Here is a 26,342-nt window from a genome sequence, read left to right as displayed (position 1 = left end):
TCTGAGCACTGCCATGTGCCCAAACAACAGTTTACGCCCACATATGGGGCATTTCCGTGCCCGGGAGAAATTGCGTAACGCATCATGGGGTACCTTTTCTCCTTCTGCTCCTGGTAAAAAAATATAAATCTGGGCCTAAAGCTAAACATTACAGGAAAAATTTGAATTTTTCGTATTCAACTCAAACTGTTGAAAAAATTCCTGAAAAACCTATGAGTTCAAAACGCTCACTGCACCCCTTAATAAATTCCCTGAGGGGACTAGTTTTCAAAATGGGGTAAATTCTTGGGGGTTTCAAATGTACTGTCACCCCAGGGACACTGCAAACACTACATGGGGTCTGAAAATTATTCCAGCAAAATCTGCATTCAAAAAGCCAAATATCGCTCCTTCTCTTCTGAGCCCTGCCATGTGCCCAAACAACAGTTTACGCCCACATATGGGGCATTTCCGTGCTCGGGAGCAATTGGGTAACGCATCATGGGGTACCTTTTCTCCTTCTGCTCCTGGTAAAAACTATAAATCTGGGCCTAAAGCTAAACATTATGTGAAAAAATGGAATTTTTCGTATTCAACTCAAATTGTTAAAAAAATTCCTCAAGCACCTGTGGGTTCAAACCTCTCACTACACCCCTCAATAAATTTCCTGAGGGGTCTAGTTTCCAAAATGGGGTCAATTCTTGGGGGTTTCAAATGTACTGGTACCTCGGGGGCACTGCAAACACTACATGGGGTCTGAAAATTATTCCAGCAAAATCTGCATTCAAAAAGCCAAATATCGCTCCCTCTCTTCTGAGCCCTGCCATGTGCGTGAACAACAGTTTACGCCCACATATGGGGCATTTCTAAAAACTGCAGAATCCTGGTAATAAATCCCGAGTTTTGTTTCTCTGTTAACTCCTGCTGTTTTATAGGAAAAAATGGTTTTAAATTGAAAATCTGTAGAAAAATTGAATTTTTCTAATTTCTGATGCACATTTGTTTAATTCCTGTGAAGCATCTAAAGCGTTAATAAACTTTCTAAATGCCATTTTAAATACTTTGAAAGGTGCAGTTTTTAAAATGTGGTGATTTGTGGAGGTTTTCTGGTATACAGGCTCTTAAAATCCACGTCTAAACTGAGTTGGCCCTTAAAAATTCAGATTTTGAAATTTGCTAGCAAATTTGAAAAATGACTGCTAAATTTATATACTTTGTGGAGTCTAAAAAAAATAAAATAACGCTTAAAAAATTATTGCAGTATAAAGCAGGCATACGGGAAATGTTAATTATTAACTATTTTGTGGTGTTTGACTATCTGTCTTACAGAAAGTTTAATTCAAAGTTTGAAAATTGTCAATTTTTCCAAATTTTCTGTAAACTTCGATTTGTTTTCCTAGTTAAGACAAAATTTATTGATGCAATTTTTACACAAACATAAAGTACAATATGTCACGAAAAAACAATCTCAGAATCACATTGATAAGTAAAAGCATTCAAAAGTTATTAGCACATAAAGTGACAGATGTCCGATTGGAAAAATAAGGCTTGGTCCTTAAGCCCAAAATAGGCCATGTCATGAAGGGGTTAAAGACAGATTTTTTTTCTATAGTGCACATGAAAATAAACATTTACACCCCAAAATGGATCCCCCTGTTTGTCCTGTGCTTAGAAACATACCCATTGTGGCCCTAATATTATGTCCGTATGCACAACGGGGCCCAAACTGAAAGAGCAGCCGGGGGCTTTCGGAACAGACATTTTGCTTGAAGCAGATTTAGACCCCATTGTCCACTTGTAGAGCCCTTGAGCAGCCAAAACGATGGAGAACCCCCACAAATGACCCCATTTTGAAAACTAGACCATATAGGGGTGTACTGTGTGTTTTGACCCCACAGTTCTTGAATGAATCTAAGCAAAGCAGAAGGAAAACATTATGATATTCATTTTTTTGGCAATTCTGTCAATTTAAAAACATTTTTTTTGTACAGCACACATATGAATGAAGACTTGCACCCCTAATGGGATCCCCCCTTTTGTCCCGTGTTCTGAGACATACACATTGTGGCCCTAATCTACTTACCGGACACACAGGTAGGCCTATAATGGAGGGAGACCCCTTAGCCCAATTTTTTACAAACATTATTATAAAGCAGGTGAAAAAGTAAATAAAATGTAGTTTTTCTTAATAAATGTCACTTTCATGACAGTTTTCTTTGTTTCAAGCAGGGAAAATTGGGGAGACGCACCCCAAATTTTATAGCACTAGTTCTTCTGTTACCCCAATCTGCTTACTGGACCCATGGCTAGGCCTATAATGGAGGGAACACCCGTTGGATTTCAGGGCACAACTGAATAAATTCCAGGCCCCATTGTTCACTTGAGCGGAAAAACAATCGATTCCCTAAAAATAATCCCCGCCCGCCACCCCCCCCCCCCCGCACCCTTTTTGGCATTTCCAAAATCTTTAAAAAAAGTAATAACGTAAACTGTGTGGTATGTCCGAAGTCGGGTAATTACGGGGGCCTGGTTGGGATGGGCACATGGGGCAATAATTCTGACCTTCTGTGCCCGACATCTTGATGGCTGGCGCTCATGTGCACCAGCCGACGGCAGGTCCTTGCAGGACCAGATCGCTGTGGGACATTGCGGAGGCCAGAGGTGAGTTGTTCCATCTCTCCTCACAGATTCGATCTAGGAGGAAAGATGAAGCTAACTTTTTAAAACTTTTTTTAACTTGATTGCATGACCAGTAGCTGATAGCAGGGAGCTGTGACACGCACAGACTTTAGTCTACAGGGCTGGGGTGTTTTTATATGTTTTTATGGGTGGTTACTAAGGGGTTAAAGGGGTTGTCCAGTTACTGGAGTACCCTGTTCAATAGGACCCCTTGTATTAACACCATAGAGCATACATTTATGTCCTGGGCCGCTCCCCCCGCCCCCCCCCCCCCCCCCCGAGCACGCTCGGACCAGTAAGCAGTTACTTGAGAAGAGCGATGCTCGCTCGAGTGACTGCTGTATCCAAGCGTGCTCGCTCATTTCTAATCATAATCATACTGACCCACAGAATAAAGTTATGTCATTTTTGCCATAGCAGTGGGTACGCTGGGAATATAAGATCCCCCCATCCCCTACGATGGCAGAATTAAGGGTGGACTTTTCAATTCCACTCCACTTTTTCAAAGCGTTATCCCATAAATTATATGTTACATTAAATTGTACTATTGAAAAATACAACTTGTCATCAAAGCGAGGAGGTAAAAACGAAAATGAAAAAAAGAGCCATATCCTTTAGAGGTTAAAATACCGTGTTTCCCCGAAAGTAAGACAGTGTCTTACTTTCTTTTTATCCCCAAAAGCCCCACTATGTCTTACTTTCGGGGTATGTCTTATATTGGAAAAAAAAAAAAAATTTTAACATTTTTCTTTTTTTTTTTTTACACTATTTGAGTCCCTCTGAGGGACTTGCAGCAGTATGCCTATGATCGCTGTGATAAGGCATGGCAGAGCTACTGCTCTCCCATGCCTTATCGCCTATACAGCGATTATAGGCACAGGCAATACAGGACGCCAGTGTCTGGCGTCCTGTTGCCATGGCGACAGGCCGGGCTCTCGCGATGACATCGCGAAAGCCGGCCGGAGACACAGAAGGATCGCGATTCCTCTGTGAACTCTTTCCCTGCCGCGATCTACTTAGATCGCGGCAGGGAAGGGGTTAACAGCGGGGCGGCGCATCTCTGATGCCCCCCCGCTGTTGCAGCGGGACGCTGGCTGTGACTGACAGCTGGCTCCCGCTGCGGGATAGCACGGGATCTTATGTGATCCCGCGCTATCTCCAGGACGTACTGGTACGTCCTGTTGCGGGAAGTACCAGGCTCTCAGGACGTAACGGTACGTCCTGGAGCGGGAAGGGGTTAAGATCAGAGGGAGGTGGCAGACGCGGCGACGTATGGAGAGGGGGACGGTGCGGACGTGGGCAGGAGGCGGCGCACAGCTAGATGAGAGGGAGGCGGCAATACCCCCCGTGTTTCCCCGAAAGTAAGACATATGTCTTACTTTCGGGGTACGGCTTACATTGGCCGACCCCCCTGAAACCCCCGATACGTCTTACAATCGGGGGTGTCTTACTATCGGGGAAACACGGTAGCTGCAGTCCCGCTGTAGTCCCTGTGATTGCTGTGACAGATGATGTCATGGAAATAATGGGACTGCTGCATCCAATCAGAGGCTGCAGTGTCTCCACCCGCTCTCCTGGCATTGGCGCTAACATCCGATAATTCATATTCAGTTCCCAGAATAGAATCTGTGAGAATTCTGCGCTCCTGATGGTTTATGTCGGGCAGAGACAATTCTTCACCCTCCCTTCATGTTTCTGTTTCCTTGTCATATTTAGTAAATGTAAAACTTTCCTGTTTCTCCAAACTTTTCCTTCGAGTTTTTATCCCCATCAGTTCCTAGTTTATGAGAGTTTGCCGATACTATGGCGATGAGTTATAATGTATAGTAAATCCGCACGCGTTCTCATTACCTTCCCTTCCAGTTAAAACATCTCCTTGTGAAGTCTCTTCACTACGAGGCTGATCCGCTTTGTCGCATCCCCTCTTCCCATTTTTACCTGTCATTGTTGTAGTCATTTTGAAACAGTCGGGAGCCCCAGGTGCCGGCTTCCAAATATATTGAGGCAGTGCATCATGGCCGCCGCAATCAGCTGAACACATTGTAGCTGGGGAATTCAATTTAAATATCATTACATTGAGAAGAAAAAAATATATCAAAAAAGGAAAGATGTTAACGTAAAGTGTAATGAAAAATCAGGAACTAGAAAGGCGATGAGACACACATGGCAGAGCGCCACTCGGCTCTACAATGGAGACAAGGAAGAAGACTGCCTGTTCATCCATGACAACTTGTTTGTGATCATAATTCTTCAGCTGCATACAGTGACTCCACCTGCAGAATACTGAGTGCAGCTCTAGAGTATAATACAGGATGTAACGCAAAAGCAGTACAGGATAAGTAATGTATGTACACAGTGACTCCACCAGCAGAATAGTGAGTGCAGCTCTAGAGTATAATACAGGATGTAACGCAGAAGCAGTACAGGATAAGTAATGTATGTACACAGTGACTCCACCAGCAGAATAGTGAGTGCAGCTCTGGAGTATAATACAGGATGTAACTCTGGATCAGTACAGGATAAATAATGTATGTACACAGTGACTCCACCAGCAGAACAGTGAGTGCAGCTCTGCAGTATAATACAGAATGTAACTCAGGGTTGGTACAGGATAAGTAATGTATGTACACAGTGACTCCACCTGCAGAATACTGAGTGCAGCTCTGGAGTATAATACAGGATGTAACTCAGGATCAGTACAGGATAAGTAATGTATGTACACAGTGACTCCACCAGCAGAATAGTGAGTGCAGCTCTGGAGTATAATATAGGATGTAACTCAGGAGCAGTACAGGATAAGTAATGTATGTACACAGTGACTCCACCAGCAGAATAGTGAGTTCAGCTCTGGAGTATAATACAGGATGTAACTCAGAATCAGTACAGGATAAGTAATGCATGTACACAGTGACTCCATCTGCAGAATAGTGAGTGCAGCTCTGAGGTATAAAATAGGATGTAACTCAGGATCAGTACAGGATAAGTAATGTATATACACAGTGACTCCACCAGCAGAATAGTGAGTACAGCTCTGGAGTGTAATATTGCGTGTAACTCAGGATCAGTACCGGATAAGTAATGTATGTACACAGTGACTCCACCAGCAGAATAGTGAGAGCAGCTCTGAAGTATAATACAAGATGTAACTCAGGAGCAGTACAAGATAAGTAATGTATGTACACATTGACGCCACCAGCAGAATAGTGAGTGCAGCTCTGGAGTATAATACTGGATGTAACTCAGGATCAGTAGAGGATAAGCAATGTATGTACACAGTGACTCCACCAGCAGAATAGTGAGAGCAGCTCTGAAGTATAATACAAGATGTAACTCAGGAGCAGTACAGGATAAGTAATGTATGTACACAGTGACTCCACCAGCAGAATAGTGAGTGCAGCTCTGGGGTATAATACAGGATGCAACTCAGGGTCAATAGAAGAAAAGCTAGCCCCCTTTTTATCTAGATTATACATTATTAGGTAAACACTGTAATATAGAATTCAAGGTTAGATATTATGTTTAAAGTAAGTAAGTGTATGCAGTGATTAGGAGGGGTACTGTTTCTCTTTGTAAAGCGCGTTATAAACTATGCATTTGTGGCGCAGACGTAAGAGGGGAAGCAAGATGGTAGTCACGGTGGCTCTGTTGCTCCTTTTGGAAGGTAGAACACGGTCTGGCACAATTGCTCACAGTGGTAAATTGTCAGTTGTTATGGCCTGCTGCTTCCCGTGGGGTCAGACAAGATAAGATGGTAATGCCCCACGGAGGTCCTACACTCAGAGGTCAGGTGATTTAAGGTCTTGTTTTGTCGTGATGCCAGCTCGTGTACTGGTAGGGACCCATTCCGAGCAAAACAATAAATGCAAAAAGTGGAAAACTAAAAAAAAAATGGCGGTAGACCCTCTTTTCTGACTGAAGTGCTTTAGGGTACCTCAGTGCAGTTGTAGTAGATTGAGTCAATGGTAGGAAGTGACTCCAGGAGTCAAGTGTAAATGTAAACGAAAACTGTTTTATTCTTCAAGAGTAGATGAGGAATTAACTTGACTTGTTACATACCGTCACACAAGATGCCTTTGGAAGAAACCGTTACAGTTGCAGGCATTTCTTCTGCATTTCCTCAGGGGCCTGATACAGGGAACTACCTTCAACCTCTGTGCTTTTACTTCTAGCTTCGCTCACTGGCTGTGCCTTCTCTGGACAACTTAGTTTCTTCTCTCGTTGTGCGTATGTGTGACTTAAACTCCTATTTTTTCCCTCTTCTCTGTAACCAAAACGTTCCTGCTCTTGTGTACTCACACTTAAGTTGTTTCATTTCCCACCGCACTGGCTTTCTGCTTGTTCCTCCCTGGCTTCTCTGAAGCTCAAGCTTAGCTCTGGACTTGGAAGACTGACTTAACTCCGCCCACTCCTCTGTTTTATACTGCCACACTAATCCAGCCTGTCAAGGGACTCTACCGATCACGGTCCTTTACACCTGACTAACCACTCCCCTGACTATTGACAAGTAACCTGTACTCACCAGGGGCTGGAGAATATTACCAAAACACATAATGCAGTGAGAAATCTGAGCAGTATAACATCAGAACATTTTCACAAATCTCATACAGCACATGTGCCGGAGTACCCAACTCTGGGGTATTACATATTGTTCCTATGGGAAATTTGGAATGAAAATCGGAGATTGTATAATGTCTGATCCGCCTACTGGAAGGTAGCTTCCCTACAACTTAAAGGGGTTGTCCCGCGCCGAAACATTTTTTGTTTTTTTTCAATAGCCCCCCCGTTCGGCGCGAGACAAACCCGATGCAGGGGTTTAAAGAAAAAAACGGATAGTACTTACCCAAATCCCCGCGCTCCGGTGACTTCTTACTTACCTTGCGAAGATGGCCGCCGGGATCTTCACCCTCGGTGGACCGCAGGTCTTCTGTGCGGTCCATTGCCGATTCCAGCCTCCTGATTGGCTGGAATCGGCACGTGACGGGGCGGAGCTACAAGGAGCAGCTCTCTGGCACGAGCGGCCCCATTCAGAAGGGAGAAGACCGGACTGCGCAAGCGCGTCTAATCGGGAGATTAGACGCTGAAAATTAGACGGCACCATGGAGACGAGGACGCCAGCAACGGAACAGGTAAGTGAATAACTTCTGTATGGCTCATATTTAATGCATGATGTATATTACAAAGTGCATTAATATGGCCATACAGAAGTGTATACCCCCACTTTGTTTCGCGGGACAACCCCTTTAAGGCTTGAGGATCACAACACTCCTCCCTTCTTTAAGACTCAAGGATCACACTACTAATTTTGTCCGACCTTCTAACAGGCCTCACAACATGACATCATATCATATCATGTGACTGTAGTGACCAATCAATGCCATAACGGCAGCATGGCCAGAACGTTCCTTAGTGGTTTTATGGCATGACCTTACATGCGCCAATCATTGGAGAGGCGAAGATAAGCGGTGTTCAATTGTTGCAGAATCAATAAGCTGAGCAGGTTCCAATTTTTTCCTTTTATTTACATTTTTTTTTAATATCTGAAATCTTTATAAAATGACAGAAAGTGAAACATCTGGGATCATTCCAAGCCAGAACTGCGGTGGGCGAAGAACATCTTTCCACATTAGGTATGGAAAAAAAATCTACTAAAAACGAAACATTAATTTGGAAGCTCGGCAATTATCACATTTGCATAGATTTTATTTCCAGTCTAATATCTCGCATCTGCGCTTTAATAAATGCGGATCAGATATCATGAATTCCAAAACATCTGATTTCGATTTTAATGTCGGGAAAACCTGATTTTCAAAATATATTATCATATTTTCCTGTTTACAATAACACTGCGGAGAGGAGAAGACCGGCATTTGAATAGCGACAATTAAGCCCTCCCTCAGCAAACACGGCTTATTACATTTACATAATCCTAACCATTTCTGGATTCAGCGCAGTGAAAAAAAAAACAACATAAAAGACCTGAGAAGTTAAATGTTCTGTTGTCTGAAATTAGGCATAATATAGCGAGATTCATTGCAGGGCTAAAAATCCAAAAAATATTCATTACATCATTGACTATATTAGAGACGCCCATCTAGTAACGCATTGGACATCATTTGACCTTTAGGGACCTTTCATACTGGACAGAATAGGACGCAACGCAACCAAAATCCTTAGGCCTCATGTCCACGGGGAAAATCAGGCCCGCTATGGATTCTCCATGGAGAATGTGTAGCGGGTCCCTCCTGCCCCGCGGACATGAGCGCTTAAAATAAGAATTAACTCACCCGCAGCGGACCGGGCAGATCTTCTCTTCTTCACGGCCGGATCTTCTTTCTTCGGCTGGCAGATGTGCTCGGCACGCCGGCTGCGTGCCGCGTGCATGCGCCGTGCACATCTGCCGGGCCGAAGAAAGAAGATCCGTCCGTGAAGAAGAGAAGAACTGCCCGATCCGCTGCGGGTAAGTTATTCTTATTTTAGGTCTCCCGCGGATCCGGACGGCTTCCATAGGCTTTAATAGAAGCCTGCGGGAGCCGTCCCCGCGGGAGACCCGCACGAAAATGGAGCATGTCCATTTTTTTTCATGCTCCATTTAAAAAAAAAAACACTTTTATTGACCATCCACGGGTATTTATCTACCCACGGGTGGTCAATGCATCCCTATGGGGTGCGGATCCGCGTGCGGGTGATCCGCTGTGGATTTTAAAACATCTTTTGCCCGTGGACATGAGGCCTTAGGCTACCTGTGGACTTGAAAATGGCCTAAAACGTGCCCACAATTTCACATCAAAATCCGCAGTTAGACCTGCAAATTTTGATATGAAATTCCACACCTGCAGATTTGGCTGCGTCTTTTTGCTGTGGTGTCCATCCACAGGTATCAGAGGACCCGGGGTGGGCCAAAAAAACATTTCCCACACCATTACTCCATCTCCAACAGGAGGAAGTCAGAGATTCATGCTGCTTACGCCGAATTCTGACCTCCCATCAGGTGATGTTTTTTCGCTGCTCAGTGATACAAGTTTTGCGCTTTTCTTGCCCCCCAGAGTTTCACGTTTCAGTTTCTCAAAGACACAATGATGCTGGAACTCGTCGTCGGGTGTTATAGGCAATTCGTGCTAAGGAACGGCGAGTGGTCTGTTCAGATTTGTTAGTTGGATCACCGGCGTTGACTGAAGGACATGACAAGTCTTTTTTTAATCTTATCTTCATTTGTAAAGTGTCAAGATTGGTAGATGTGGACTTGCTGAACCACACACTGGTTTGGCTTAGGTGACAGATCCAGATTCAGCACCTAAGGTACCCCGTTCTTCACCCTTTAACCCCACCAGTTGGGATCTGGGCTTCGCTGCTGGGGTCCTTTGGCTTTATACTGGACATAGTCCCAATAATGTAGCAGCTGATGCTACAACAGATCAAGACGCATTACCTGAGCATGTGAACAGAGGAATAGTTGGATCACTCCTAGTCGGGGCAGACCGAGGAACAAGCTGGAGGTCGGGACATACAGAACAAGTTCTGCACTGTACAATACAATTTGAAGCAGGAAAATGGGCCAAATTAAAGGCAAGACAAGTCAGTGACCAGAGACAAAGCCAGAAATGCTGGCAATGGCCAACACAATAATGGCTAGAGGCTGTACAGAATAATCAAGGACTCACCAAAGGGCAAGGGAGATGGCATCACATTGCCAAGTCCACTGTGCAGTATTAGAACAGTCAGTGTAACATAGCGAGACGAGACCCAGTGCTGGAGTGGGGTTAGATGAGTAATGCGATCCATGATTCTTTGGAGTGTTGGAAGAGGTGGAACTTAATGGTAAAGTGGCCAACAGGTGTTTATGAAACTTTACTATGTTCCAAATATCTCAACTTTTAAGATGGTGGCCATGTTTTTGGTGAAATGTGGTGGTGCAAATTCACAAAGGCAATAGGCGCGACCGCTGAATGGGTTGGCCTTAGGGTGGTATAAAAGAGATGTAGATGGTATGGCGCAGCAGAAAAGGAAGAGTAGCTGATAGGACAACGTGTAATCCTGTGAGGAAAAAGAGAAACGCCAACATGGAGTGTGCGACAATTTCGGTTACATGTAGCCCAGGAGCTGGGGCCGAAAGGAAAGATTCCTTTTGTGAGTGTTGGCCATTGCCACCTTTAGCTGCTGCCGTTGACTTTGATACTGTTTAGAGTGTGCCGGCTGTTCTTATTAAATTTCCAAGAACGTGGCCGATTTCCAAACATTTGCCTACTTACCAGTGTTACTCCATTATCTGTGCACCCAAAACTCTACTAGCCGTTTCTGCACAGTTTGGATACTGAAGGTGCGCCCTTTTATGCTGGGTAAATATTATGATATTTTAATAGTTTGAACTTTTACGTACATGCCAATACCAAATATGTTTTTTTTATTCTTTAGGTCCTTATGGGAAAAATGGGCAAATGTTTTTTTTTTAACTTTTTTTTTTTTTTCTCACTGTTATAAATCCTTTTTGACACTTCTTTAGTCCCCACACTGAACTTGAAGTTGTGAGCATTTGATTGCTTGTACTATATATTGCAATACTATACTATTGTAGTATATAACACTTTTTGGTGTTGCCTTTCAAGCTTTAGGGCTCTTGGTAAGCATCTGCTGTGTGCATGGTAGCCTTGAGAGCCTTTAGTAGGCTTCTGGCTGCCATGCTAGCCCATCAGCACCCCCTAATCTTACTTCAGGGGGTGCCGGTGGGGCACTAGTAAGGGTTCTCCCCATCCTGCTGACTGTATAGATGAGTGGTCAGCTTTGACCGCAGCATCTAAGTAGTTAGCTGCCATGATCAGTCCTAAATCCGATCACAGCTGATCGCCGTCAGGCATGAAGCGCATTCGACTCCCGAACCCGCCTCTGTACACCCTTTAGGACTGCAGGTGGTTTATATGTGTTGGTTTTACTGATGTAGGGGGGTTTATAGACGCAAAGGCAGCAACAACTTCCATTGAATGCTTCACCAACATTACCATGGGGTTGTTACAGAGAGAAGATGACCGATGGTCCTAGAAGGAGACGTTAGCGATACGAGGATTGGCTAAGAGTCTCAGTAGACCAGAAGGAGCCGCCATTACGGCTAATTGTAGGGGAAATGACGGCAGTAATGAGAACCCTTAGGTTTTATCGCAATGTCAGAGCCACCACGATGTACGGTTGAGTTTCCCTGTAACGTAACCTGGCAGAAGTAAGCTATGCTTGTAAACTTTAGCACAAACTTTGCACAATTAAATATTGATGCTTCACATTCGGCATTTCATTCTTTGGCAGATTGGTCACAGCTGGCGCCGCAAAGTTCCTGTTGGTTTGTATAGCAAGAATGTTAAAGTCTAGATAATTGCCTGTTCCCTATAGTACACCTGAGGCGAGGAAAATCCACGAGGTGTACAATAAAGTTTTCAATCACTGCACAGAAATAACACGGAAGATGGCAACCGCTGAGGGTTTATGAGATCCTTCGAAAGGAACCAGCCAGGAGAAAAAAAAAGACAAATCACTGATGCATGAATGGATGGATTTAAGTCTACTGAATGTCGTCTGACTCCACGGTGACCTTGTCAAATTGAGTTAATGGCATATATAGTGGTGTAAGCATTGGTGTGTTAAGGCTGGCACTCCAGCTGAGGACGGCTCATAACATGGCACATCATTTGTCCCTAAATCACATTTTCACTATCTTTATTATGTGGAGTTACGGCTCCACATCGCTGCCTCAGAAAACCGATTTTGGCTATTTTTTTTTTCTAAATGAGAAATGGCGGATTTCACAGAAAAGAAAAATAAAGTAACAGACATCACTGGTCAGACCACACATGTGGAGAGTTATGGGCATCGGGGCTCAGGAAGGACATATCGGACTGAGCAGATACAAAGGCTGCAACTAAAATAATAGATGGAATAGGCCAATCAAAAGTGGGGTTATTTAGTTTAGAAAAAGGATGTCTGAGGGGCGACCTAATAACTATATATAATATATCAGGGGACAATACAGAGATCTGTCCCATCATTTATTATACCCAGGACTATAACAAGGGGGCGCTCTAATAACTATATATAATATATGAGGGTCAGTACAGCGATCTGTCTCATAATCTATTATACCCAGGACTGTAACAAAGGGGGCGCTCTAATAACTATGTATAATATATCAGGGCTCAGTACAGAGATCTCTCCCATCATCTATTATACCTAGGACTGTAACAAGGGGGCGCTCTAATAACCATATATAATATATCAGGGGACAATACAGAGATCTGTCCCATCATTTATTATACCCAGGACTATAACAAAGGGGCGCTCTAATAACTATATATAATATATCAGGGTCAGTACAGCGATCTGTCTCATAATCTATTATACCCAGGACTGTAACAAAGGGGGCGCTCTAATAACTATGTATAATATATCAGGGGACAATACAGAGATCTGTCCCATCATTTATTATATCCAGGACTATAACAAAGGGGCGCTCTAATAACTATATATAATATATCAGGGGCAGTACAGCGATCTGTCTCATAATCTATTATACCCAGGACTGTAACAAGGGGCGCTCTAATAACTATGTATAATATATCAGGGGTGAGTACAGAGATCTCTCCCATCATCTATTTTACCCAGGACTGTAACAAGGGGGCGCTCTAATAACTATGTATAATATATCAGGGGTCAGTACAGAGATCTCTCCCATCATTTATTATACCCTGGACTGTAACAAGGGGGCGCTCTAATAACTATGTATAATATATCAGGGGTCAGTACAGAGATCTCTCCCATCATTTATTATACCCTGGACTGTAACAAGGGGGCGCTCTAATGACTATGTATAATATATCGGGACAATACAGAGATCTCTCCCATCATCTATTATACCCAGAATTGTAACAAGGGGGCGCTCTAATAACTATGTATAATATATCAGGGGTCAGTACAGAGATCTCAACCATCATCTATTATACCCTGGACTGTAACAAGGGGGCGCTCTAATGACTATTTATAATATATTGGGACAATACAGAGGTCTCTCCCATCATCTATTATACCCAGGACTGTAACAAGAGGGCGCTCTAATAACTATGCATAATATACCCTGTTTCCTCCAAAATAAGACAGGGTCTTATATTAATTTTTGCTGCCTGGACACTATTTAAATTGACTTTTTTAAATTAACTGTAAGGCCCCTTGTACACGGGCGGAAATTCTGCAAGATTTCCCGCAGAATTTCCGCCCGTGCCCACCTGCATAGGATTGCATTAGATAACGCAATCCTAGGCAGGCGGCCATGATTTGTCCGTGTGAAAACACACGTGAAAAACAAATTGCAGCATGTTCTATTTCTGTGCGGGTTTCGCTGAGGCCCGCACAGAAATGTCAGTGATGACGGGCCGGCTCCGCTCCGCGCATGCACCGGCTGGGCGGCAACTGGCATGGCACACAGCGCAGAGAGGAGACGCCGGGAGCGGGTAAGCCGCAGGGCTCTGCAGGGGCGTGGGTCCGCATCCTGCTGCGAGAATTCTCGCAGCGGAATCCGACCCGGCCGTCTACAGGTGGCCTAACTTGGATGTATTTTTGGAGTAGGGCATATATATTTCAAGCATCCTCAAAAATCCTGAAAAATCATGCTGCATCCTCAAAAATCCTGAGAATTCATGCTAGGGCTTATTTTCAGGTAGGTCTTATTTTCAGGGAAACAGTGTATCAGGGGTCAGTGCAGAGATCTCTCCCATCATCTATTATACCTAAGACTGTAACAAGGGGGCGCTGTAATAACTATGTATAATATATCAGGGGACAATACAGAGATCTCTCCCATCATTTATTTATACCCTGGACTGTAACAAGGTTGCGCTCTGTACATCTAGAGAAAGGACGGTTTCTACACCGACATAGAAGGGAGATAATGAAAAAACACAATCGAGTTAGTGAATTATCTAATGTGGCTATTAGCCCTCATCAAATTACATCTGCTCCATGAGACATCGCAACGCCTCAACAATGCAACAGTTATACATCAAGACATGAGTACCTATATGATATGTAGATGATAGAGGTAGATTAGACACATTAGGTGTGTGGGGTAGAAGTAGGGAACTTTACTTGCTTTTTGATTTCCAGTAGAGATGAGCGAGCATACTCGCTAAAGCACATTGCTCGAGCGAGTAGTGCCTTAGCCGAGTATCTCCCCGCTCGTCTCTAAAGATTCGGGGGCCGGCGGGGGGCGGGGAGCGGCGGGGGGGAAAGAGAGAGGGAGAGAGAGAGCTCCCCTCCGTTCCCCCCCGCCACTCCCCGCCCCCTGCCGGCCCCCGAATCTTTAGAGACGAGCGGGGTGATACTTGGCTAAGGCACTACTTGCTCAAGTAATGTGCTTTAGCGAGTATACTCGCTCATCTCTAGTTTCCAGTTATTCGGTCCATCCAAGATCTCTCCCCGACTTTCTCTTAGTGACTTGATGTTCTCTGTTTACACTTTATCTTTTGGAACAAGTAGGAGTATTTCTTCTTCTTCTTTGTCAATGTTTTGTATGCATAAAACTTCGGAAAGTGAATTATGGCAGAAGTAAGAGTTCAGTCTTGTCAGATCCTTTCCTTCAGTGTTTTCGATGAGAACATTGAAGTTTTTGCGACTCCCCACGGTAATTTTAACTGAGTCTGACATAACACATATTTAACAGGAAGCAATAAAGCCGACATTCATATTTAATCTGCAGTTAATAATTCTTTAATAATGTGTAATACAGCCAAATTTACACTGTAGTTTTGCAACTGGAAGCATTAAAAATTTAGAACAGTAGATGGAAAGTAGATAAAACAATTTCGGAGGGAGCTAAATAAAAAAACCTGTAATGGACGGGAGTAAACCGGCTATAACTGAAGGGTTTGCGGTGTGGCGCCTGAGTTGCCTTACTGGGAAGCATTCTGGCTGCATTAACCAAACATCACTGCTATACTGTGAATGTGTTATGCCTCAATAAGATAAGAATACCAATGAGGGGCATAGTTATAGGGGGTGCAGAATTAGACGGGACACCTGGTTCTAGTGCCGGAGGGGGTTCAATGGCCCCACTGCCACACTAGAAGACAGTATTATCAATGACGCATGGTAGGTTAGGAGTCTTGTTACAGATTTTGCATTCTGGTCCAGAAGTTTTAAGTTATGCCTATGAAATACCACTGTACTATGATGGCATAATACCACCATACAGTAATCAAATACTCCTGCCATACTGTGACTGAATAATACCACCATACAGTAATTATATACTGCTGTCATACTGTGACTGAATAATACCACCATACAGTAATTATATACTGCTGCCATACCCTTACTGAATAATACCGCCATGCAGTAATTAAATACTCCTGCCATACTGTGACTGAATAATACCACCATACAGTAATCAAACACTCCTGCCATACTGTGACTGAATAATACCACCATACAGTAATTATATACTGCTGTCATACTGTGACTAAATAATACCACCATACAGTAATCAAATACTCCTGCCATACCCCTACTGAATAATACCGCCATACAGTAATCAAATACTCCTGCCATACTGTGACTGAATAATACCACCATACAGTAATCAAATACTCCTGTCGTACTGTGACTGAATAATACCACCATACAGTAATTAAATACTCCTGCCATACTGTGACGGAATAATACCACCATACAGTAATCAAATACTCCTGCCATACTGGGACTGAATAATACCACCATACAGTAATCAAATACTCCTGCCATACTGGGACTGAATAATACCACCATACAGTAATCAAACACTCCTGCCATACTGTGACTGAATAATACCACCATACAGTAATTAAATACTCCTGCCATACTGTGACTAAATAATACCACCATACAGTAATCAAATACACCTGTCATAATGTGACTGAATAATACCACCATACAGTAATCAAATACTCCTGCCATACCGTGACTGAATAATACCACCATACAGTAATTATATACTGCTGCCATACCCCTACTGAATAATACCGCCATACAGTAATCAAATACACTTGCCATACTGTGACTGAATAATACCGCCATACAGTAATCAAATACACCTGCCATACTGTGACTGAATAATACCACCCTATAGTAATTAAATACTGTTACCCTACTGGAACTGAATAATACCGCCATACAGTAATCAAATACACTGTGACTGAATAATACCACCCTATAGTAATTAAATACCGTTGCCATACTGCGACTGAATAATACCACCATACAGTAATCAAATACTCCTGCCATACTGTGACTGAATAATACCACCATACAGTAATTATATACTGCTGCCATACCCCTACTGAATAATACCGCCATACAGTAATCAAATACACCTGCCATACTGTGACTGAATAATACCACCATACAGTAATTAAATATGCCTGTCATACTGTGACTGAGTAATACCACCATACAGTAATCAAATACACCTGCCATACTGTGACTGAATAATACCACCATACAGTAATCAAATACTCCAGCCATACTGTGACTGAATAATACCACCATACAGTAATCAAATACTCCCGTCATACTGTGACTGAATAATACCACCATACAGTAATTATATACTGCTGCCATACCCCTACTGAATAATACCGCCATACAGTAATCAAATACACCTGCCATACCGTGACTGAATAATACCACCATACAGTAATTATATACTGCTGCTATACCCCTACTGAATAATACCGCCATACAGTAATCAAATACACCTGCCATACTGTGACTGAATAATACCACCATACAGTAATCAAATACGCTTGTCATACTGTGACTGAATAATACCACCATACAGTAATTATATACTGCTGTCATACTGTGACTGAATAATACCACCCTATAGTAATTAAATACCGTTACCATACTGCAACTGAATAATACTACTATACAATAAGTATTACTGCTATGCCATTACTGAATAATATCACCATTCAGTAAATAAATAGTACCACCATGCTATGGCCGAATTATACCACCATACAGTAATTAAAGGAGATTACACACAGATTACAGCAAACAGTTGGACACCCTGTAATCAGTTTATCGGTCTTTCTAAAGAAACAGGGATTATGCAAAGCAGAGAACCACTTTAAGACTTAATATATAGAAAAACAGGAGAACCGCCGGGTCCCACATGTCATTTGTTTCACATATTTAATATCAGGTTTCATAATAAGTCTTCTCTATTTCCAGTCAATGAAACAACCATAATCACTTCCTTGCTTCTTGGACCCGGCCATTAATAACACACTGAAGGACCGACGAAAGCCTATAGACACAGTGGCTTAACTAAGATGGAATGGGGATGACCTCCATTGTGGCCAAATTCTATAGCAAGGGAGTTTGTCCACTTTTCAATTTTCAATTTTGCCTTCCATTACCTACCTGAGAAGAGATGGGCCTATAGCAGTTCCTAGTCTTCCTACCCTGCTATGCCCATGGTGGCACCATGGTGGGTTTCAGGCTCATGCTTCTCTGGTCCTTCCTAGCTTCATCTTTAGGTTGAGGACATCTTTGAGATTCCTCAGACCCTCTCTGGCTAGATTAGGGACTAATCGGTCAACTTGAAGATGGAAATGTCTCTACTTTTCAATTTTCCAGCGTATTAATCACAGCTGTAAGCAAGACGGCGGCGGAAATCAAGCATTGAATTGTTTTACTTTGCAGCATCGCGCAGGCGAACACGCAGTCACCTTCTGCAATCAGCAGTAAAACGATGCGCCACATTCACCCGTGATTTATGGCCCCGGAATTTGTAGAGTTGCATATTCCTCCAGGCCTAATGAACAAGTAAATGGGATGAAGCCTGACAAGGTGGATCAAATCTGCAAGCTTTACAATCGAAATGAGTTCTCAAAAAAGCTTGACCGACCGCCTGCGTGCCAGCGTGTGTTGAAATTCAGCAGCGTGCGCCTACTTAAGATGGCAGATGGATCCGTTCCCCGTTTCCTTTTGTTCTGCACCAACCCTGAATTACAGTGTTCAGTGAAGCTACGGGGAGCTGGCATTGCATCACAGTGTGAGCCGGAGAGTCGTTCTTCATACACGCTCAGATCATCTTTTTATGGAAATGAAACTGGCGGCTCTGCAGATTCGCAGCGTTTTGGCATATAGGATGAATTAGTAAAGGGAGGGCGGTAGTGACCCCCATTATTATGGTTCCATACTTTCGCCGAGTTGTTGTGTTAGCAATGTTCTATTCAAGTGCTGTAACTTTAGAGGGGGTTCGGTTTTGGTGAGCGCACACTGTTGAGTACCACGTGCTACGGGTTGGCCTAGGGCTTCAGGACGCGGTAGTGGAGTAGTCAGGGAGGGCATCAAGTGGGAGTCTACATCAGGGAGTTTCTGTTGCTGAGAGTACTTTCCCTTTGAAGTCACAGAGAACGAACTCTAAAGTACATGCGGTAGCGGTACTAAGCTCACAGAATGAAGCACCAGGCTTAAAGCCCTTCCGAAATATTCCGATTACAGAGCTGCTCCTGGGTATAGCGATGCCCAATCTAGCTGAGGAAGCCCTCCAACTGGGAGCATCCGGGGATATTAGCAATGTGGTTCTCTGTATCTCAGCTGCTTCTTCTGAGGCACCCTATATAAGGCCGTGCGCGAGATCGGTCCATGAAACTTGGCCGGATATCGTTCTTGCACGATGTACTTGCTGATGCGAGGCATTTTTGTGTTAAAAACGCCTCCCATCATTTTGGGGAGGTTGCGGTCCTCCAGTGTTGGCTTTCAGGCGCGTTAGAAGATTGAAAACAATTGGACGCACTTGCCAAAGGGAAACCGCGCATCGCACTCGCCGTACGATGTGTTTTACAGTCCCACTGAAAAACAACAGGCGATGCGGTCCGAGGGAATGCCCAAAGATAGGACATGCCGTGATTTTTCCCCACACTGCATCATGCATGACCCCATTCAAAAGGGGTTCATATTGGTGCAAGATTTGTGCTTCTTGCAACATACAATTCTCGTGTGATTTACATGATTGTATGAAATGAGATATACTGAGTATTATAGTAGTTATATTCTTGTACATAGGGGGCAGTATTATAGTAGTTATATTCTTGTATATAGGAGGTAGTATTATAGTAGTTATATTCTTGTACATAGGGGGCAGTATTATAGTAGTTATATTCTTGTACATAGGAGGCAGTATTATAGTAGTTATATTCTTGTACATAGGGGGCAGTATTATAGTAGTTATATTCTTGTACTTAGGGGGCAGTATTATAGTAGTTATATTCTTGTACTTAGGGGGCAGTATTATAGTAGTTATATTCTTGTACATAGGTGGCAGTATTATAGTGGTTATATTCTTGTACATTGGGGGCAGTATTATAGTAGTTATATTCTTGTACATAGGGGGCAGTATTATAGTAGTTATAATTTTGTACATAGGGGGCAGTATTATAGTAGTTATATTCTTGTACATAGGTGGCAGTATTATAGTAGTTATATACTTGTACATAGGGGGCAGTATTATAGTGGTTATATTCTTGTACATTGGGGGCAGTATTATAGTAGTTATATTCTTGTACATAGGGGGCAGTATTATAGTAGTTATAATTTTGTACATAGGGGGCAGTATTATAGTAGTTATATTGTTGTACATAGGAGGCAGTATTATAGTAGTTATATTCTTGTACATAGGGGGCAGTATTATAGTAGTTATATTCTTGTACATAGGGGGCAGTATTATAGTAGTTATATTCTTGTACATAGGGGGCAGTATTATAGTAGTTATATTCTTGTACATAAGGGGCAGTATTATAGTAGTTATATTCTTGTACATAGGGGCAGTATTATAGTAGTTATATTCTTGTACATAGGGAGCAGTATTATAGTAGTTATATTCTTGTACATAGGGGCAGTATTATAGTAGTTATATTCTTGTACATAGGGGAGCAGTATTATAGTAGTTATATTCTTGTACATAGAGGGCAGTATTATAGTAGTTATAGTCTTGTACATAGAGGGCAGTATTATAGTAGTTATATTCTTGTACATAGGGGGCAGTATTATAGTAGTTATATTCTTGTACATAGGGGGCAGTATTATAGTAGTTATATTCTTGTACATAGAGGGCAGTATTATAGTAGTTATATTCTTGTACATAGGAGCAGTATTATAGTAGTTATATTCTTGTACATAGGGGGCAGTATTATTGTAGTTATATTCTTGTACATAGGGGGCAGTATTATAGTAGTTATATTCTTGTACATAGGGGGCAGTATTATAGTAGTTATATTCTTGTACATAGGGGAGCAGTATTATAGTAGTTATATTCTTGTACATAGGGGAGCAGTATTATAGTAGTTATATTCTTGTACATAGGGGGCAGTATTATAGTAGTTATATTCTTGTACATAGGGGGCAGTATTATAGTAGTTATATTCTTGTACATAGGGAGCAGTATTATAGTAGTTATATTCTTGTACATAGGGGGCAGTATTATAGTAGTTATATTCTTGTACATAGGGGGCAGTATTATAGTAGTTATATTCTTGTACATAGGGGGCACTATTATAGTAGTTATATTCTTGTACATAGGAGGCAGTATTATAGTAGTTATATTCTTGTACATAGGGAGCAGTATTATAGTAGTTATATTCTTGTACATAGGGGCTGTATTATAGTATTTATATTCTTGTACATAGGAGCAGTATTATAGTAGTTATATTCTTGTACATAGAGGGCAGTATTATAGTAGTTATATTCTTGTACATAGGGGGCAGTATTATAGTATTTATATTCTTGTACATAGGGGGCTGTATTATAGTAGTTATATTCTTGTACATAGGGGGCAGTATTATAGTAGTTATATTCTTGTACATAGGGGGCAGTATTATAGTAGTTATATTCTTGTACATAGGGGCAGTATTATAGTAGTTATATTCTTGTACATAGGGGGCAGTATTATAGTAGTTATATTCTTGTACATAGGGGGCAGTATTATAGTAGTTATATTCTTGTACATAGGGGGCACTATTATAGTAGTTATATTCTTGTACATAGCGGCAATATTATAGTAGTTATATTCTTGTACATAGAGGGCAGTATTATAGTAGTTATATTCTTGTACATAGCGGCAATATTATAGTAGTTATATTCTTGTACATAGGGGGCTGTATTATAGTAGATATATTCTTGTACATAGGGGCAGTATTATAGTAGTTATATTCTTGTACATAGGGGCAGTATTATAGTAGTTATATTCTTGTACATAGGGGCAGTATTATATTAGTTATATTCTTGTACATAGGGGGCAGTATTATAGTAGTTATATTCTTGTACATAGGGGGCAGTATTATAGTAGTTATATTCTTGTACATAGGAGGCAGTATTATAGTAGTTCTATTCTTGTACACAGGGGGCAGTATTATAGTAGTTATATTCTTGTACATAGGAGGCAGTATTATAGTAGTTCTATTCTTGTACACAGGGGGCAGTATTATATTAGTTATATTCTTGTACATAGGAGGCAGTATTATAGTAGTTATATTCTTGTACATAGGGAGCAGTATTATAGTAGTTATATTCTTGTACATAGGAGGTAGTATTATAGTAGTTATATTCTTGTACATAGGGGGCAGTATTATAGTAGTTATATTCTTGTACATAGGGGGCAGTATTATAGTAGTTATATTCTTGTACATAGGGGGCACTATTATAGTAGTTATATTCTTGTACATAGCGGCAATATTATAGTAGTTATATTCTTGTACATAGAGGGCAGTATTATAGTAGTTATATTGTTGTACATAGCGGCAATATTATAGTAGTTATATTCTTGTACATAGGGGGCAGTATTATAGTAGTTATATTCTTGTACATAGGGGGCAGTATTATAGTAGTTATATTCTTGTACATAGGGGGCAGTATTATAGTAGTTATATTCTTGTACATAGGGGGCTGTATTATAGTAGTTATATTCTTGTACATAGGGGCAGTATTATAGTAGTTATATTCTTGTACATAGGGGCAGTATTATAGTAGTTATATTCTTGTACATAGGGGGCAGTATTATAGTAGTTATATTCTTGTACATAGCAGCAGTATTATAGTAGTTATATTCTTGTACATAGGAGGCAGTATTATAGTAGTTATATTCTTGTACATAGGAGGCAGTATTATAGTAGTTATATTCTTGTACATAGAGGGCAGTATTATAGTAGTTATATTGTTGTACATAGCGGCAATATTATAGTAGTTATATTCTTGTACATAGGGGGCTGTATTATAGTAGTTATATTCTTGTACATAGGGGGCACTATTATAGTAGTTATATTCTTGTACATAGCGGCAATATTATAGTAGTTATATTCTTGTACATAGGGGGCTGTATTATAGTAGTTATATTCTTGTACATAGGGGCAGTATTATAGTAGTTATATTCTTGTACATAGGGGGCAGTATTATAGTAGTTATATTCTTGTACATAGGGAGCAGTATTATAGTAGATATATTCTTGTGCATAGGGGGCAGTATTATAGTAGTTATATTATTGTACATAGGGGACAGTATTATAGTAGTCATATTCTTGTACATAGGAGGCAGTATTATAGTAGTTATATTCTTGTATATAGGAGGCAGTATTATATTAGTTATATTCATGTACATAGGGGGCAGTATTATAGTAGTTATATTCTTATACATAGGAGCAGTATTATAGTAGTTATATTCTTGTACATAGGGGGCAGTATTATAGTAGTTATATTCTTGTACATAGGGGGCAGTATTATAGTGGTTATATCCTTGTACATTGGGGGCAGTATTATAGTAGTTATATTCTTGTACATAGGGGGCAGTATTATAGTAGTTATATTATTATACATAGGAGCAGTATTATAGTAGTTATATTCTTGTACATAGGGGGCAGTATTATAGTAGTTATATTCTTGTACATAGGGGGCAGTATTATAGTAGTTATATTCTTGTACATAGGGGGCAGTATTATAGTGGTTATATCCTTGTACATTGGGGGCAGTATTATAGTAGTTATATTCTTGTACATAGGGGCAGTATTATAGTAGTTATATTATTATACATAGGAGCAGTATTATAGTAGTTATATTCTTGTACATAGGGGGCAGTATTATAGTAGTTATATTCTTGTACATAGGGGCAGTATTATAGTAGTTATATTCTTGTACATAGGGGGCAGTATTATAGTAGTTATATTCTTGTACATAGGGAGCAGTATTATAGTAGATATATTCTTGTGCATAGGGGGCAGTATTATAGTAGTTATATTATTGTACATAGGGGACAGTATTATAGTAGTCATATTCTTGTACATAGGAGGCAGTATTATAGTAGCTATATTCTTGTATATAGGAGGCAGTATTATATTAGTTATATTCATGTACATAGGGGGCAGTATTATAGTAGTTATATTCTTGTACATAGGGAGCAGTATTATAGTAGTTATATTCTTATACATAGGAGCAGTATTATAGTAGTTATATTCTTGTACATAGGGGGCAGTATTATAGTAGTTATATTCTTGTACATAGGGGGCAGTATTATAGTAGTTATATTCTTGTACATAGGAGCAGTATTATAGTAGTTATATTCTTGTACATTGGGGGCAGTATTATAGTAGTTATATTCTTGTACATAGGGGGCAGTATTATAGTAGTTATATTATTATACATAGGAGCAGTATTATAGTAGTTATATTCTTGTACATAGGGGGCAGTATTATAGTAGTTATATTCTTGTACATTGGGGGCAGTATTATAGTAGTTATATTCTTGTACATAGGGGGCAGTATTATAGTAGTTATATTCTTGTACATGGGAGGCAGTATTATAGTAGTTATATTCTTGTACATAGGAGCAGTATTATAGTAGTTATATTCTTGTACATAGGGGGCAGTATTATAGTAGTTATATCCTTGTACATTGGGGGCAGTATTATAGTAGTTATATTCTTGTACATAGGAGCAGTATTATAGTAGTTATATTCTTGTACATAGGGGGCAGTATTACAGTAGTTATATTCTTGTACATAGGGAGCAGTATTATAGTAGTTATATTCTTGTACATAGAAGGTATTATGATAGTAGTCATATTGTCTTTCTTAGTTGCAGTATTATATTAGAGCATCTGTTTTTCCTGAGTGTGTGCTTATATTCAGTAGATATATTTGTGTTATCTGTACTTTTCCTATCAATTTGCAGTAACCACGATTGTATCTGTAATATATTATAATACAATACATTCACTTGTCATATTAAATAGACTCCCTTGGATTTTTCCCGTGACAAATGGCCCCACCGGCTCTGCCTTTCAGAAAGCATATTATATTCAGGATTATGGCATAAAGTACTGATGTGTTTCAGCCCAGGGGGCATTTTTTTCACCCTCTGCAATCTTTATATATTAACTGACTTTCGTCGGTACTTCAGTGTGTTATTAATGGCCGGTTCGAAGAAGGAAGGGCGTCATTATGGTTGTTTCATTGACTGGAAATAGAAAAGACTTATTTTCTAACCTGCTATTAAAAATATAAAAAAAAATGACATGTGGGACCCAGCGGTTCTCATGTTTTTTCTGTATATTAAGCCCTAAAGTCGTTCTCTGCTAAAGTTGTTCTCTGCTTTGAATATTCTCTTTTTTTAGAAGATCACAGGGTGTCCTGATACAAGTATCCCTGAGTGTTTGCTGTAATCTGTGATCCAGAACCAAGTGTTTAATTTTCCCTGCAGCGCCTCCACAGGAGACAAGAAGCATTACACAATTCAAGATTTTTATCACCTATCACCGTGCCCCCCTTTTAACCTCACTATAGGTTCACTACACCCCTGTAATGAGGAGGAGATAAAACGGGGTGTCAGTCGCACATGGAACTAATCAAGGGCCTTATTAGTTATATCAGGTGTGTTTAAACCACATAAAATTTATGGATTGGCTAGCACTTTGTTGAATGTGACATTTGATTGCATGTTAGAAGTATGGAAATCCTAGGGGAAAATGTAATGTATTCTGAGGGGAAGCTGAAGCTTTAGAGTCATTGAACCTTCCAATAGGATAATGATCCCAAGCAGACCTCAAAGTCCACCAAGACTTGGCTTTAGAAGAAGTCCTGGAAGATGCTAGAGCGGCTGTCACTGTCACCTGACTTGAACCCCACAGAAAATCTTGGATGGGTGTGAAGAAGATGGGTGCAGCATGCAAACTCAAGAGGCCATTGTCCATGAAGAACGGGGTAAGTCTCCTCAGGAACACAGTCAGAAGACGCTGACTGGCTATACATCACATCGGCAGCAGGTCATAGCAAAAGATACTCTACTAAGTACTAAAGATGCTTGTCATAAAGGAGGTGAATAATTCGGAGACTTCAGTAGTTATTAAAATGGCATTTTGTGTTCAGTTTGGAGAAACCACTTGTTCTTGTTTGATTTTTAGTTTTTTTGCAAACAGCTGAAAGTTTGTAAATTTGCCAAATAGTTCAAATTTGCAGTGCGGGTTACCATAACTTTGATTGCAACAGTAAGCCATTGCCAGAGTTGTCTTGCTGCAGGTTACTCCTCTGTCTCCATGGAAAACACATAAATGCTCAGCTGAACTGAGTGATCTGCCTGTTAATTACGAATGGAGCCGATCCCCGGCCCGCTTCGCCGCCATTTACAAGCA

This window comes from Eleutherodactylus coqui, chromosome 2 (genome assembly GCF_035609145.1).
Source record: "Eleutherodactylus coqui strain aEleCoq1 chromosome 2, aEleCoq1.hap1, whole genome shotgun sequence".
NCBI classification, from domain to species: domain Eukaryota; kingdom Metazoa; phylum Chordata; class Amphibia; order Anura; family Eleutherodactylidae; genus Eleutherodactylus; species Eleutherodactylus coqui.
This window is presented reverse-complemented; position numbering follows the sequence as displayed.